Below are 16,429 nucleotides of genomic sequence, written 5' to 3' on the forward strand. Positions count from 1 at the left end.
TTGATGTGGTCATGAATCAGCTGAGCACATCTACGAAAAATGCATATAAAAGAGTTACAAACTCCTCATCAGACCATCATAGTGAGCCGACTGATGGATCCTCAGTTAACTCATTCTGCAGCCAGCAATAGACAATGAAATAGAAAGACTACAGCTGGCAAATGGTGCAAAAATTTCAATGATACCCTATTGCAAAAATTATTTTTAGCCCCAGGTACATGCATTTAAATGATGAAAAATTTCCAAAGATTGACAACACCTATGTAATAATTATGCATTAACCACAAAGGCAGATTATAATGGGACTTTGGGTAGAGCTAGTCCAACTCTTTTTATTTCTGAAAGGCAAAAAACATTTTAAATATGCATCTCAGTTTGTCGACAATAAACCTAATGGTCATGGAAAGGTCTGAGGTCATCAAGCCCCTCTGTCCTGGGGGAAAGACTTAACCCAATAATGGGATCCCTCTCTTCTATATGCTCTAAAGTAGAAAAGTATCAGGTCTGTAACCGGTAGTGGAGAACATTTAGGTGGTGAAATTTAGCAGTGTCGGAGGGGTTCACATAAGAAGACCCCATTATTATTATTAATAACACATGGTATGTTGGGTCCCTGGTGTAGATTTTACATTGAGTCCTGAAAACTTCAAGTTACTCCTCTTAAAGCAATTATTTCTGAATGTAGCTTGGATGGAACTGAATGTAGCAGGATGGGGGAAGCAGCGATTGGTGAAATATTTTGTGCTACGAGTTCCCGTTTAATCTGCGGAGTGCTCGTGATACCACGCTGCTACTGAAAGGCCATATGTTATAATGATTTGTATGGATGAGTGCAGATGGAAAGCAAGTTGCGTTATAAAAAAGCTGACGCCGTGAAAAACATATGATATTATGTAGAATAATCACCGGTGTCCAAAAGAAGTGGAGGCTGGTGGGCTGCGCATGGATCCAGGAGACATATAACATGGATCCTCATGATCCGCGATGTCCATATTGTGGTTGAATTATACATATATCTACAATTAGTAGTAGACACAGTTAACATGTGGTTAGATTTGTGATAAAAGGCAAGAATGTGTCACAACAAAACAGTTCAATGGTGATAAAAATAAATTCCCACCATGTTTGTATGTAGGCGTAAAAATGTTGAAACTAAAATTTTCTGCATGTGTTGAGATCTTAATTCTTAAATGGTCCCTGTACTTTCAGACTAACTGATGTTATTTCATAGATAATGTGGTAGACAATCTTAAAATCTTTTTATCTATTGTTTTCTTATGCTTTAAAAATCACTCTAAAGTGCAGACCACTAAGCGTCTACCTTCTGTGTAACTAACAGGAAGTTTGTGAAAGTCTTTGTTTCTCTACAGGAAGTGAGGGTGAGACTATGACTCTCTACAGGAAGTGGGGGATTAATATGTCTCTGTGCAGGAAGTGAGGGCTGGTCTTTGTCTCTCTACAGGAAGTGGGGGGTGAACATGTGCCTCTACAGGAAGTGAGGGCGAGTCTATGTCTACCGGAAGTGGGGGATTAATATGTCTCTCTGCAGGAAGTGAGGGCTGGTTTTTGTCTCTCTACAGGAAGTAAGGGCAAGACTATGTCTCTCTACAAGAAGTGGGGGACCAATATGTCTCTATGTCTCTCTGGAGGAAGTGAGGGCTGGTCTTTGTCTCTCTACAGGAAGTGGGGGGTGAATATGTGCCTCTACAGGAAGTGAGGGCGAGTCTATGTCTACCGGAAGTGGGGGATTAATATGTCTCTCTGCAGGAAGTGAGGGCTGGTTTTTGTCTCTCTACAGGAAGTAAGGGCAAGACTATGTCTCTCTACAAGAAGTGGGGGACCAATATGTCTCTCTGGAGGAAGTGAGGGCTGGTCTTTGTCTCTCTACAGGAAGTGGGGGTGAATGTCTCTATACAACATCCTTCAAGGGCCGTACAAATTGTACATTCACTCCGCCCACAAAATACATCTTGATGTTGGCACTGGTGTCGGGACGTAATCTTTCATTGAATGCACTTCAGCGCTCAGTAGTGAACACTGCGTGCTTGTGCTCACAGAGCGAGATGGAATTAATGGGTCGTCAGCCAGGAAGTGCTTGTGGGGCTATGTCTACTTAAAAGAAGTGGGGGATGTGGATATGTCTCTCTACAGGAAGTGGGGTTGGCCTTTGTATCTCTACAGGAAGTGGCTACAGGAATATATATCTCTACAGGAAGTTGAGGTAGTGCTTTGTTTCTCTAAAGGAAGTGTTGGTGGGCATATGCCTCTCTACAGAAAGTGGAGGTGGGGCTATGCCTCTCTATAGGATGTGGAGGTGGGGCTGTGCCTCTCTACAGGATGTGGAGGTGGGGTTGTGCCTCTCTACAGGATGTGGAGGTGGGGCTGTGCCTCTCTACAGGATGTGGAGGTGGGGCTGTGCCTCTCTACAGGATGTGGAGGTGGGGCTGTGCCTTTCTACAGGATGTGGAGGTGGGGCTATGCCTCTCTACAGGATGTGGAGGTGGGGCTGTGCCTCTCTACAGGATGTGGAGGTGGGGCTGTGCCTTTCTACAGGATGTGGAGGTAGGACTGTGCCTCTCTACAGGAAGTGGAGGTGGGACTATTTCACTCTACAACAAGTTGGGGTGGTGATATGATTTTCTACAGTAAGTGGAGGTGGGGTTATATTTCTCTAAAGGAAGTGGGAGTGGGGCTATACCTCTCTAGAGGAAAAGGGAGAGGGGTTATGTCTCAGTACAGGAAGTGCTGGGTGGTCTTTGTCTCTTTGTTCCTTCTCTCTTGTCTGTCAAACTGTATTTGGGCAGTGAAAAACAATGAAAGGAGATCCACAGGGTGCCACGTCAGGAATCAACCAGGTCAGATGAGAAAAGTCAATTTATTCAACATCAACACACAACGCGTTTCAGGGACGGTCCATCTACTTCATCAGGTGATTACGTGATGAAGGGGATGAATCATCCCTGAAACACATGTGTTGAATAAATCTACTTTTATTTTCTGGGTGGTTCCTGACTCAGAACATGGCACCCTGTGGATCTCCACCTCCCATCTTTCACTACGTTACAGCTTCTGAGCAGGACGCCAGGAGCCAGCAGAAGATCCTGCAGTGCTCTAAGACCGTCGTCATTCACCACTTAGCATCAGTGTTGTGCCAGGCATGCACAAGTACCAACGGTGAGTTGAACGTCTCTTCCTCCGCTGCATATGTGTTGTGACATTCTTCACATGGAGCGGCCTCTCTTTTGGTTTATTTTTTAACTATATTTGGGCATAAGAGTGAGGCAGCCTTTAATTTTAGGGTGGGCAAGTCAGATGACAATGGCAATTGCATTGCATACTAGGAACAAAATGGAAGGAAGTTCCAGCACCTATAGTGCTGACAGAATTCTGATGAAGAGGAAATACCCACTAAAAAGAAATAGATGGCAAATTACAGCACATGTGATTCAGGATAGTTCCTGGGCACATTAGACTAGTGTATGTATTGAAAGCAGCTATAACTGCTTAGTTGTTGTAAGTGATGAACACAACAAGACCGGGCTTCTTGACAGATTTTGTATGAAAGCACAAGAGCAAGTTTTGGAGCTGCCATAGAAGTTGGCACAGCCATCTATTCGACCCCAAAACTCCTATGAGGGCAAACCCAATGATGCAATTTTTGTCCCTAAACAACTTATCATAACAGAATTAATTAATTTGCAACAGTGTATATGGAGCTTGTTATAGAGTATCCATCAATAAATATATCAAAAAAGATGCAAAATATGAGTGGATGACTAAAGACGAACTTCCCCTTTAAGGGCATTAATGAAATAAATCACTGCACAGAATAAATTGGCGCTCACAAGAACGTTAAACAACAAACGTATAAATGGGAGCAATAAAGGAATCAGACGATTAAAGTGAGTTAATCAATATCTAAACAGTCAATATCTGAACATCAACCAGCAGCAAATGGATTTCCCGTAACCATGGCTTCACGGACGGACGTCCCTTATACGAGAACTCATTTGTATAGAGCATGATATGGGCATATATATTAGGCAAGATAATAAAGTGGCAGCAGATGCTGCAAATACATGAAGCTAGTGACACATACACACACACATTGCTCCGCAGACATCGCCTTCCTGAGGTTCTTCAGATATGATCATTATATGACACCTAGTGGTAGATACTCAGGAGAGACCCTTATGTTGTGTAAATATCCATAGCTGCATCAAACCAATAGAAACTGATTATTAACCATATTTACATACTGTATCTGAATTATATACTTTTCATTTTGCAATTTCCCTCTACAAAAGTGGTGGATTAAAACTTTATTTTTTATATTTTGTCAACAACTTTTTTCTGAGTCCTATATTTTTAAATAATTAATTTTTTAATATGTTTTTTCAAAATAGTTTAATTCTTTATTACTGAGACAAAGTTTCAAAGTCCCTACATAGATGAACAGTTATATGATAGAATTCTGGCTATTATTATTATTATTATTTTTATATAAATAATAAAATGCATAGGAAAACAAATTAGAAGAATACAAATACGTGGTTCGGGTTCAAAATTGTAATCTTAATTTTTGAATTCCTGGAAAGTAAAATTAAAAAAGTTTTCAACCATATTATTTTTAGGTCCAACTTTCTATGCTGATTTATTTTTTTATTATATCTTTATAGTGATTGGATTTCTGTTTTTCTGATGCAGAACTCCAAGTCCTTGATTTAAATGAAGAGTTCATGGCCACTGCATTTTAGAAAAAAATGTTGATACATAAATAACTTTATTGGAAAAGTCTCATGTAATTAATTTCTAGCAGCAGAGTCACCAAAACTGATTACAGGAGATGACAGCGGGTCTTAATTATTCTACAGGAAGTGGGTCTTTGTCTCTCTACAGGATGTGGGTCTTTGTCTCTCTACAGGATGTGGGTCTTTGTCTCTCTACAGGATGTGGGTCTTTGTCTCTCTACAGGATGTGGGTTTTTGTCTCTCTATAGGAAGTGAGGTGGGTCCTTGTCTTTCTAGGAAGTGGAGGAATGTCTTTGTCTCTCTACAGAAAGTCAGAATGGATCTTTGTTTCTCTAGAGGAAGTGGAGGAGCATCTTTGTCTCTATACAGGAAGTGGGGTTGGGTCTTTGTTTTTACAGGAAGTGGGTGAGGGTCTGTCTGTCAGGACTCTGAACATTTTTTACCTTTTGTGCATTAGTGCCCTTTTCCAAGATGGCGTCTTTGGTCTCATGTGCACTGTGTCTTCCTGCTATAAAACTCCACCCCAGCCTTCAGTCTGTGCTAGAGTATTCTGCCTTGCATCCAGCTCCTGACCTCTGATTACTCCCTGGCTATACACCTGCTCCTGTGAACCTGTGTGGTGATCCTGCTACTCTGCTCTGAGTTCCTGCTGCATACACAAGTTTCCAGTAATCCTCCTTCATCTGCTGCTCGTGTTTACTTCCATCTGCATTTGCTGGACATGTAAGCTGTTGCTGCTTTGCAATAACCTGAGACTATTAACCAGGCCTCCCTGGTTGAGCTAAGATTTGATTTGAACTGCCTTATAAGCATATCTATCTGTGTCTGGACTAAGACAAGGATTTATTCGTGTCAAGTATCCTCAAGAATAACTATGCTTCATAGACTTTCTGCTTGATTGCATTTTCCTCTGAAGTTTTCTATTGACTGCTAAGCTGCGTTTATTATTTGCACCAAGTGTTGTGGACTTGAGTTTCTCTCTGCACCTGTTTGAATCACCGTGTGATAATATAGACTTCACCACTTATAAAACTGTGTCCTGTAGTTATCTTGTTCCACGCAAAGAGTCTCCTGAGTTATCCCCTATAATTATTACACTGTCTTTCTACAGAAAGTGGGAGAGGGTCTTTGTCTCTCTAGAGGAAGTGGTGTGGGTCTTTTTTGCTAAACAGAAAGTGGGGGAAGATCTTTGTCTTTGTACACAAAGTGTGGAAGGGTCTTAGCCAGGAAATGCGGATGAATATTTGTCTCTCCACAAGAAGCAGGAGGCTGTTTTTTGTCTGTACAGAAAGTGCGGGCAAGTCTTTGTAGCTCTACAGAAAGTGGGCAGGTCTTTATCTCTCTTTAGAAAGTGGGGCAGGTTCTTAGTCTTTCTTTAGAAAGTGGGAGTGGACTTTTGTCTCTACAGGAAGTGGTGTGGATCTTTGTCTCTCTACAGGAAGTGGAGGCTAGTCTTTGTCTCGTCAGGAAGTGGGGGCGGGTCTTTGTCTCAAAAGGAAGAGGGGCTGGTCTTTGTATCTACAGGAAGTAGGGGCTGGCCTTTGTCTTTACAGGAAGTGGGGGCTGGTCTTTGTCTCTACAGGAAATGGGGCTGGTCTTTGTATTTACAGGAAGTGGGGGCTGGTCTTTGTCTCTACAGGAAAGTGGTGCTGGTCTTTGTCTCTACAGGAAGTAAAGTGGGGGCTGGTCCTTGTCTCTACAGGAATTGGGAGCTGGTCTTTGTCTCTGCAGGAAGTGAAGTGGGGGCAGGTATTTGTCTCTACAGGAAGTGGAGGCTGGTGTTTGTCTCTGCAGGAAGAGAAGTGGGGGCAGGTATTTGTATCTACAGGAAGAGGGAGCTGGTCTTTATAGCTCTACAGAAAGAGGGGGAGGGTCTTTGTCATTCTAAAGGAAGTGAAGGTGAGTCTTTCTCTACAGGAAGCAGGAGGTGGCTTTTTCTGCTTCCTTTTTTGTTAAACTGCATACATGCAGAACATAATTTCCAGCACCAGTAGTGTTGACATTCTACCCATGTGGAGAAATAACAACTATATACAATACTCTGCCTGCAATATGCATCATGCCTTATCGGATTTTTTGTATGGAGTTATCGCCTTGAAGCATTGATGTGAACTATTTCAGATTTTTAGCGATCTGCTCGCACTCTTGGCGCACAATGCTTGAGTATGCCAGACAGTGACACAGCTAATGATCTCTATTGGTTATTGACTACTTCTTGCTTTTAGTGAAAGATTACCAAGATGAATTCCTTCAGGAATAGCATATTTTCTAATCGTAGTCCCATGCAAATTCTACTTGCAAATGGTACTTGCAATTGACTTCATCTTTCCAAGTAAATGGCTTCTCTTCTGATTCTAAAGGCACAGACCTCGGGACAGAGAGCCATTAGCTTTTTCCACTAGTAGCAGAGCCCACAGAGCAGCCTGCAGTGATCTCACGTGCTGACAGATAGCACTAGCACATGGCTGCCCTGGCCTCGCTCCATGCCCCGCATACGTTCATTTTTACAAGGCATGTCACTGGCAATCAGCATACATTCTGTTGTAATTTATGATCAGTTTGGGGAAAAGTTCATCCATAGATTTGGCAGGAGAAACCTATGTGCAAAATGCTGAATATTCATAGCTTGGATACAGAGCTGCTTATTTTTAGTACGCTGGTAAATCGAGGCACAAGGCAAATACTAGCCAATGTGTAAGCTCATCTGCATCCTGAGCACCATGCATAGCAAACAATGGACACTTCTGACCTCTGCTGTGAAAAAGGGTAAATAACTCACATTGCACAGAATAAATCCAGGATGTGTAGACTGCAAGACACGCATAGTCAGGGGGTAGCCTCAACTGTCCCATATGCACCATAGACTAATATCTGATCTGTAATAACGGACAATGACATCATGTAGAGTTTTGTTGTTGCTCATAACATCTGACCAAGACTCATAATTTTGGATATTGCAGCTCACATCATATTCACTTGCAAAAGAGCTGAACTGCAGTACCAGAAAACAGCCACTATAAAGTGTGTGGCGCTGTGCTGTTCTGGCTCTGTACGCGGTGCACTTCTGCTCTCTGCTGATTGGCTATTTGATACATTTTAGGCATAAGCCATTAATAACTCTTTTACACATAGCAACCAAACATATAATAAAAGTTTTGCAAGTTCTTAAATATTTTGCAATAGACTTCCTTGTTATTTTTCTGTGCTGTTCTTGAGTAGATACATCAATATTTATATCCACAGGTTTAGAACTTGTATGAGGGCTGGTTCAGATGAGTGCAGTTTCGATTTGTGTGCTTTACTTGTGCAGATATGGAGCAATTTCCACCACTATACTAGTGCACATGAGAGAATTGTCCTTGTGGACCAACGGCCCACGAGGAAAAAGAAAGCTACCGCCTGTTCTGTTGTGGTCTGCTTTATGGAGCAGAATAGTGCTTGCAATAGAAAGCAGCTCCTGCCCCAGTCCACAATACAGGCGAGCAGTGGCGTAATGAGAGTCTGATGGGTTTTACTGCAACATTTGCACCATTGACATCAGATGTATGGGCCTTTGTAGTGTCGCAGATCCTGTTCAGACATACGTGTTCGCCCTCTCATGTAGCAATGTTCCCTCCCTGTAATAATGTTCCTCATCCTGTGCTCCTTTCAGGTATAATGTCCCCCATCCTTCACCCCTTTCAGGTATAATGTCCTCCATCCTGTCTCTTTCCCTGTAATAATGTCCCCCATCCTGCGCCCCTTTCAGGTATAATGTCCCCCATCCTGCGCCCCTTTCAGGTATAATGTCCTCCATCCTGTCTCTTTCCCTGTAATAATGTCCCCCATCCTTTACCCCTTTCAGGTATAATGTCCCCCATCCTTTACCCCTTTCAGGTATAATGTCCTCATCCTATGCACCTCTCAGGTATAATGTCCCCCATCCTGTCTCTTTCCCTGTAATATTGTCCCCCATCCTGTGCCCCTTTCAGGTATAATGTCCTCATCCTATGCACCTCTCAGGTATAATGTCCCCCATCCTGTCTCTTTCCCTGTAATAATGTCCCCCATCCTGTGCCCCTTTCAGGTATGGTGTTCTCCATCCTTGGCTTTTTCCTGGTATAGGTGTCCTGGACCCCTTCTTGTAATAATGAAGTCATAATGTCCCCCCTTCCTGGTAAAATGTCTCCCTTTCAAATTATAATGTCCTCCAACCTTGGCACCTTCCTTTAATAGTGCCTCTGTTTACTGGTAAAATGTATCCATCCCAGGCCCCTTCCTGGTAAAATGTCCCGCATCCTGGGGCCCTTCCAGCAATATATGCCCCCATCCTGGGTCCCGTCCAGTAATTCAGTATGTATGTCCTCCACCCTAGACCACTTCCAGTAATATATGCCCCCATCCTGCTAAAATGCCCCCATCCTAGTCACCTAACAATAATATATTGCCCCCATCCTGGTGTTATGTGCTTCATCCTGGGCTCCATTCAGTGAAATATGCCCCTCATCCTGGTATAATGACCCCATTCCTGGGCCCCTTCCTGTATTATATACCCCTATCATGGGCCCCTTCCAGTAATACACTGTATGTCTACCATCCTGGCCTCCTTACAGTAATATATTGCCCCCATCTAGGTATAATAACCACATTCCTTGGTCTCGTCCAGTATTATATGTCCCCATTCTCGTATAATGCCCCACATCCTGGTCTCCTTCCAGTATTATGTCCCCCATCCTTAGTCCCTTCCGGTAATACAGTATATGCATCCCATCCTGGGCCCCTTCCATTATTAAATACCCACTATCATGGCCCCCTCCCAGTAATACATTATATATGTCTCCTTACAGCAATATATTGCCCCATCTTGGTATAATAACCACATTCCTGGGTCCCGTTCAGTATTATATGTCCCCCATTCTGGTCTCCTTCCATCAATATACTGCCCCCATCCTGGAGTAATGTGCCCCATCCTGGGCTTCTTCCAATAGTAATATCCCTCTACTGTGGATGTTCTCCAACAAATATTAAAGCAAAAATAACAATTATGCAAGTACTTACCTTCTCCAGCTCCTGTGACATGTGGTGTCCTTTTCCTTATCCAGCACAGAAGCCGACAGCTTACTTCCGCGTGCAAGCTATGGGCAGTGTATGACGTCACTGCCATGCATCGCCGGTTACCTGCATGCTGATGTCAGCTGCAGGCCTCTGATTGGCCGGTGGCATGCATTCCAGTGCAGGGATCCAGTGGGTCTCTGCACCACAGTACATTTCAGCTGAATGTACATCCTTGGATGTACATCCAGTTGAAATATCTACTGGCGTCAGCAGTCCCACCTCCCACACAGGCCGGTTCACTGTCGCAGAGAGTATTATGGTATTATTTCCAAGTACAGGTGTGTTCTTTTCACCTTTCCTTATACTTGGAGTGAATAGGAAAATATGAATTCTTGATACTTTGTCAAGGCTGGTCTATGCTATCTGTGGCCACCAAGTGGCTGTGATTGGAATTGCAGGGATTTGCTAAAATGTGGATATAATGTATTACATTGTTTGTATCTTTAATGAAATTCATCGGGATGTAAAGGTGGATACATCTGTATAATGACAATGCTATACCATAACTGATGGTCCCAAGTGGCTCCTAGTAAGAAATCGTGTGAGCTGCCACTTATGTCCTGCTCAGATACGGCAGCTGGCAGGATCGCTCAGGATCACGTCATACTTTTGCTGTGTAGATGTTAATGAGACAGCAGTATATGGTGGACTCCAGGCGGAGCGCTGGATGTTGGCATGGAGTCAGACTCTGTGGATGTAACCATCCCCAATCACCGCGCTGTGCGGGCCACGGGTGGGAGTCTCCAGGTTCTGCAATCATCTCATTTCACAACTAGATATTAATGCAGGGAGGCATAGCTAATAAAGAAGCTCTCTGTCTGTGAAGACTTCAACTGTCCTTCCATGTGTTCACCGCTAATTATCTCACATTACTCATGCAAATGTGGAGAGCAAAGAAAGAGGGCGCAGAGCTTCCAAACCGGCACCGAGGACCCAGATGTTCTGATGTTTGCTTATAAAGAGGGCATGAGAAGTGGCGAGTCCTTGATCAATGTCCATGGAGACCCCCGTGTGCAGCCGCCTTGTTTAGGAGACTTAGAAAAACAGATGAATGCTGAAGATGGTATCAATAGAACATGAAAAACAAAATAAAAAAACAGATCAAATCATGATGACAGGCTACAGGATGAGCTCCATGAGCTAAAGTCTACCTACAACCTTTAAAACTATGAACTATGAAGTCATACAGGCTTTCAAGAAGTGCGCCTCACAGTGGCCAAATAACACTACTGTCAGTTACACTGTCCCCGACTTACAATTGAAGGCAACCTCTCTATACATACAGTAGATAACACAGGATCCACCATTCACAATAGGTGATATCACAGCTCACCTCCTCCTCCTGTACAATGACTGATAACACCTCTATATACAGTAGATAACACAGGATCCACCATTCACAATAGGTGATATCACAGCTCACCTCCTCCTCCTGTACAATGACTAATAACACCTCTATATACAGTAGATAATACAGGATCCACCATTCTCAATAGGTGATACCACAGCTCACCTCCTCCTCCTGTACAATGTGTTGTGTATCCGCTTTTTGGGCTCCCCTGGTGGTTGCTGGTGGTACTGGTGACTTGTTTGCACTTTGCTTCTTCTGTTCACCTGCTTCCATCAGTGTTTGGGAGTTTCCTATTTAGCCTTGCTTTCCAGTCATTTCCTTGCCGGTCATCATTGTAACCAGAGCCTTCGGTTGCATGTTCCTGCTACTAGTCTGCTGATCAGCTAAGTGGACTTTGTCCTTTTGTTTTGTACCTTTTGTCCAGTTTGCAGTTTTTGTATTTCTCTGTAGCTGGAAGCTCTTGCGGGCTGAAATTGCCACTCCTGTGTCATGAGTTGACACAGGAGTCTTAAAGTAATTTCAGGATGGTTTTTTGAAAGGGTTTTCAGTTGACCGTGAAGTCCTCTTTTGTATCCTTCTGCTATCTAGAAAGTGGACCTCTCTTTGCTAAATCTACTTTCATACTGTGTATGTCTTTTCCTCTTAATTCACTGTTATTACATGTGGGGGGCTGCTATCATCTTTTGGGGTATTTCCCTAGAGGTAAGCCAGGTCTGTTTCTTCCTCTACCAGGCGTAGTTAGTCCTCCGGCTGGCGCGTGGCATATAGGAAGCCGTAGGTATGCTCCCTGGCTACTGTTAGTTGTGTGGTAGATTTAGCTCACGGTCAACTCGAGTTTCCATCACCCGAGAGCTCGTTCGTTACTTATGTGTTTTTTACGTTCCCTTGCCATTGGGAACCATGACAGTATGACCGGCCAACAAAGTGTTAATTGTTTGGGCTGAAGCAGGAGTAAAAGAAGTGTTGAAGGGAAATTTTTTTTTTTTTCTTTCCCTCAGAGTTTTGCTGCCTAGCCCTTAATTGCTGTCTAGCTGCTTCTTACCTCCTCTTAACCCTTGAATGGCTCTGACCTTAGCTGTTTAACATGGATGTCCAGAGTTTGGCTGCAGGTTTAAATAATCTTGCTACGAAGGTTCAAAATTTACAAGATTTTGTTATACATGCTCCTATTTCTGAACCTAAAATCCCTACACCAGAGGTGTTTTCCGGAGATAGATCTCGGTTTTTGAATTTCAAATATAATTGTAAATTATTCCTTTCTCTCAGACCTCACTCCTCAGGAGATCCTGTCCAGCAGGTTAAGATTGTAATCTCTTTGCTGCGAGGTGACCCTCAAAATTGGGCATTTTCATTGGCACCAGGGGATCCTGCGTTGCTCAATGTGGATGCGTTTTTCCTGGCTTTAGGGTTGCTTTATGAGGAACCTAATTTGGAGATTCAAGCTGAAAAAGCTTTGATAGCCCTATCTCAAGGGCAAGATGAAGCGGAGATATACTGCCAAAAATTTCGTAGGTGGTCTGTGCTTACTCAGTGGAATGAGTGCGCCTTAGCGGCAAATTTCAGAGAGGGCCTTTCTGATGCCGTTAAAGATGTTATGGTCGGGTTCCCTGCGCCTACAGGTCTGAATGAGTCCATGACAATGGCAATTCAGATTGATCGGCGTTTGCGGGAGCGCAAACCCGTGCACCATTTGGCGGTATCTTCTGAAGAGACGCCAGAGAAAATGCAATGTGACAGAGTTATGTCCAGAAGCGAGCGGCAGAATTATAGGCGTAAAAATGGGTTATGCTTCTATTGTGGTGATTCTGCTCATGTTATATCGGCATTCTCTAAGCGTACTAGGAAGGTTGACAAGTCCATTTCAATTGGCACTTTACAGTCCAAATTTATTTTGTCTGTAACCTTTATTTGTTCATTATCAGTTATTACCGTGGATGCCTATGTGGACTCGGGCGCCGCTCTGAGTCTTATGGACTGGTCCTTTGCCAGGCGCTGTGGGTTTGATTTAGAGCCTCTGGAAGTCCCTATACCTCTGAAGGGTATTGATTCTACACCTTTGGCTTGTAATAAACCACAGTTCTGGACGCAAGTGACTATGCGTATGACTCCAGACCATCAGGAGGTGATTCGCTTCCTTGTGTTGTACAATTTACATGATGTTTTGGTGCTTGGATTACCATGGTTACAGTCTCATAACCCAGTCCTTGACTGGAAGGCTATGTCTGTGTTAAGCTGGGGATGTCGGGGGGCTCATGGGGACACTCCTATGGTGTCCATTTCGTCATCTATTCCATCTGAGATTCCGGCATTTTTGTCTGATTATCGTGATATTTTTGAAGAGCCTAAGATTGGTTCACTCCCTCCTCACAGGGATTGTGATTGCGCCATAGATCTGATTCCTGGCAGTAAATTTCCAAAGGGTCGTTTGTTTAACCTATCTGTACCTGAACATGCTGCTATGCACGAGTATATTATGGAGTCCCTGGAAAAGGGACATATTCGTCCTTCTTCATCACCTTTAGGAGCCGGTTTTTTCTTTGTCTCTAAAAAGGATGGCTCTCTGAGGCCTTGTATTGATTATCGTCTCCTGAATAAAATTACAGTCAAATATCAGTATCCGTTGCCTTTGCTGACTGATTTGTTTGCTCGCATAAGGGGGGCTAAGTGGTTCTCTAAGATTGATCTTCGTGGGGCGTATAATTTGGTGCGAATTAAGCAGGGGGATGAGTGGAAGACCGCATTTAATACGCCTGAGGGCCATTTTGAGTATTTGGTAATGCCTTTCGGCCTTTCTAATGCACCTTCTGTCTTTCAGTCCTTAATGCATGATATTTTCCGGGAATATTTGGATAAATTTATGATTGTGTACTTGGATGATATTTTGATTTTTTCTGATGACTGGGAGTCTCATGTTCAGCAGGTCAGGAGGGTTTTTCAGGTTTTGCGGGAGAATTCTTTGTGTGTAAAGGGTTCAAAGTGTGTTTTTGGGGTTCAAAAAATTTCATTTTTGGGGTATATTTTTTCCCCTTCTTCTATTGAGATGGACCCTGTCAAGGTTCGGGCTATTTACGACTGGACGCAGCCTACTTCTCTGAAGAGTCTCCAGAAATTCTTGGGCTTTGCTAATTTTTATCGTCGATTTATAGCTGGTTTTTCTGGCGTTGCTAAACCTCTGACGGATTTGACCAAAAAGGGTGCTGATGTTGCCAATTGGTCCCCTGCTGCCGTGGAGGCCTTTCGGGAGCTTAAGCACCGCTTTTTGTCTGCCCCTGTGTTGCGCCAGCCTGATGTTTCTCTTCCCTTTCAGGTTGAGGTCGATGCTTCCGAGATCGGAGCGGGGGCGGTTTTGTCGCAGAAAGGTTCCGACTGCTCAGTGATGAGACCTTGTGCGTTCTTTTCGCGAAAATTTTCGGCCGCCGAGCGAAACTATGATGTTGGTAATCGGGAGCTTTTGGCCATGAAGTGGGCATTTGAGGAATGGCGTCATTGGCTTGAGGGTGCCAGACATCAGGTGGTAGTTTTGACTGATCACAAGAATTTAATTTATTTGGAGTCTGCCAGGCGCCTGAATCCTAGACAGGCACGTTGGTCGTTGTTCTTTTCCCGGTTTAATTTTGTGGTCTCGTACTTTCCGGGTTCTAGGAATGTGAAGGCAGATGCTCTTTCTAGGAGTTTTGAGCCTGACTCTCCTGGGAATTCTGAACCTGCTGGTGTCCTTAAGGATGGAGTGGTTTTGTCTGCTGTCTCTCCAGATTTGCGACGTGCTTTGCAAGAATTTCAGGCGGATAGACCTGATCGTTGTCCGTCTGGTAGACTGTTTGTTCCTGACGAGTGGACCACTAGAGTCATCTCGGAAGTTCATTCTTCTACTCTGGCAGGTCATCCGGGAATTTTTGGCACCAGAGATTTGGTGGCTAGATCCTTCTGGTGGCCTTCCCTGTCTCGAGATGTGCGTGTTTTTGTGCAGTCTTGCGATGTGTGTGCTCGGGCCAAGCCTTGTTGTTCTAGGGCTAGTGGGTTGTTGTTGCCCTTGCCTATTCCGAAGAGGCCTTGGACGCACATCTCTATGGACTTTATCTCGGATCTCCCTGTTTCTCAGAAGATGTCTGTCATCTGGGTGGTGTGTGACCGTTTTTCTAAAATGGTTCATTTGGTGCCATTGCCTAAGTTGCCTTCCTCATCTGAGTTGGTCCCTCTGTTTTTTCAAAATGTGGTTCGCTTGCATGGTATTCCGGAAAACATCGTTTCTGACAGGGGTACCCAGTTCGTGTCTAGATTTTGGCGGGCAGTCTGTGCCAGGTTGGGCATTGATTTGTCCTTTTCGTCTGCATTCCATCCTCAGACCAATGGCCAGACGGAGCGAACTAATCAAACTTTGGAGACTTATTTGAGATGTTTTGTGTCTGCGGATCAGGATGATTGGGTTGCCTTTCTGCCGTTGGCGGAGTTTGCTCTTAATAATCGGGCTAGTTCTGCCACTTTGGCTTCTCCTTTCTTTTGCAATTCAGGGTTTCATCCGCGTTTTTCATCTGGTCAGGTTGAATCTTCGGATTGTCCTGGAGTGGATGCGGTGGTGGATCGGTTGCATCGGATTTGGGGACAAGTGGTGGATAATTTGGAATTGTCCCAGGAGAGGACTCAGCAGTTTGCTAACCGTCGTCGTCGTGTTGGTCCCCACCTTCACGTTGGGGACTTGGTGTGGTTGTCTTCCCGTTTTGTCCCTATGAGGGTTTCTTCTCCCAAATTTAAGCCTCGGTTCATCGGTCCTTATAGGATTTTGGAGATTCTTAACCCTGTTTCCTTTCGTTTGGACCTCCCGGCATCTTTCGCTATCCATAATGTGTTCCATCGGTCGTTGTTGCGGAGATATGAGGTACCGGTGGTTCCTTCTACTGAACCTCCTGCTCCTGTACAATGTGTTGTGTATCCGCTTTTTGGGCTCCCCTGGTGGTTGCTGGTGGTACTGGTGACTTGTTTGCACTTTGCTTCTTCTGTTCACCTGCTTCCATCAGTGTTTGGGAGTTTCCTATTTAGCCTTGCTTTCCAGTCATTTCCTTGCCGGTCATCATTGTAACCAGAGCCTTCGGTTGCATGTTCCTGCTACTAGTCTGCTGATCACTAAGTGGACTTTGTCCTTTTGTTTTGTACCTTTTGTCCAGTTTGCAGTTTTTGTGATTCTCTGTAGCTGGAAGCTCTTGCGGGCTGAAATTGCCACTCCTGTGTCATGAGTTGA

At 44.0% G+C, this 16,429-nt stretch overlaps 1 protein-coding gene across 7 annotated transcripts in view; it reads right to left on the reverse strand.

The window, feature by feature from the left end:
- The window catches only part of LRRC4C (leucine rich repeat containing 4C), a 1,072,649-nt gene that overhangs the window by 823,521 nt on the left and 232,699 nt on the right, over window positions 1-16,429 (reverse strand). The window lies entirely within an intron of this gene.

This window comes from Ranitomeya variabilis, chromosome 2, assembly GCF_051348905.1.
Source record: "Ranitomeya variabilis isolate aRanVar5 chromosome 2, aRanVar5.hap1, whole genome shotgun sequence".
NCBI classification, from domain to species: Eukaryota; Metazoa; Chordata; class Amphibia; order Anura; family Dendrobatidae; genus Ranitomeya; species Ranitomeya variabilis.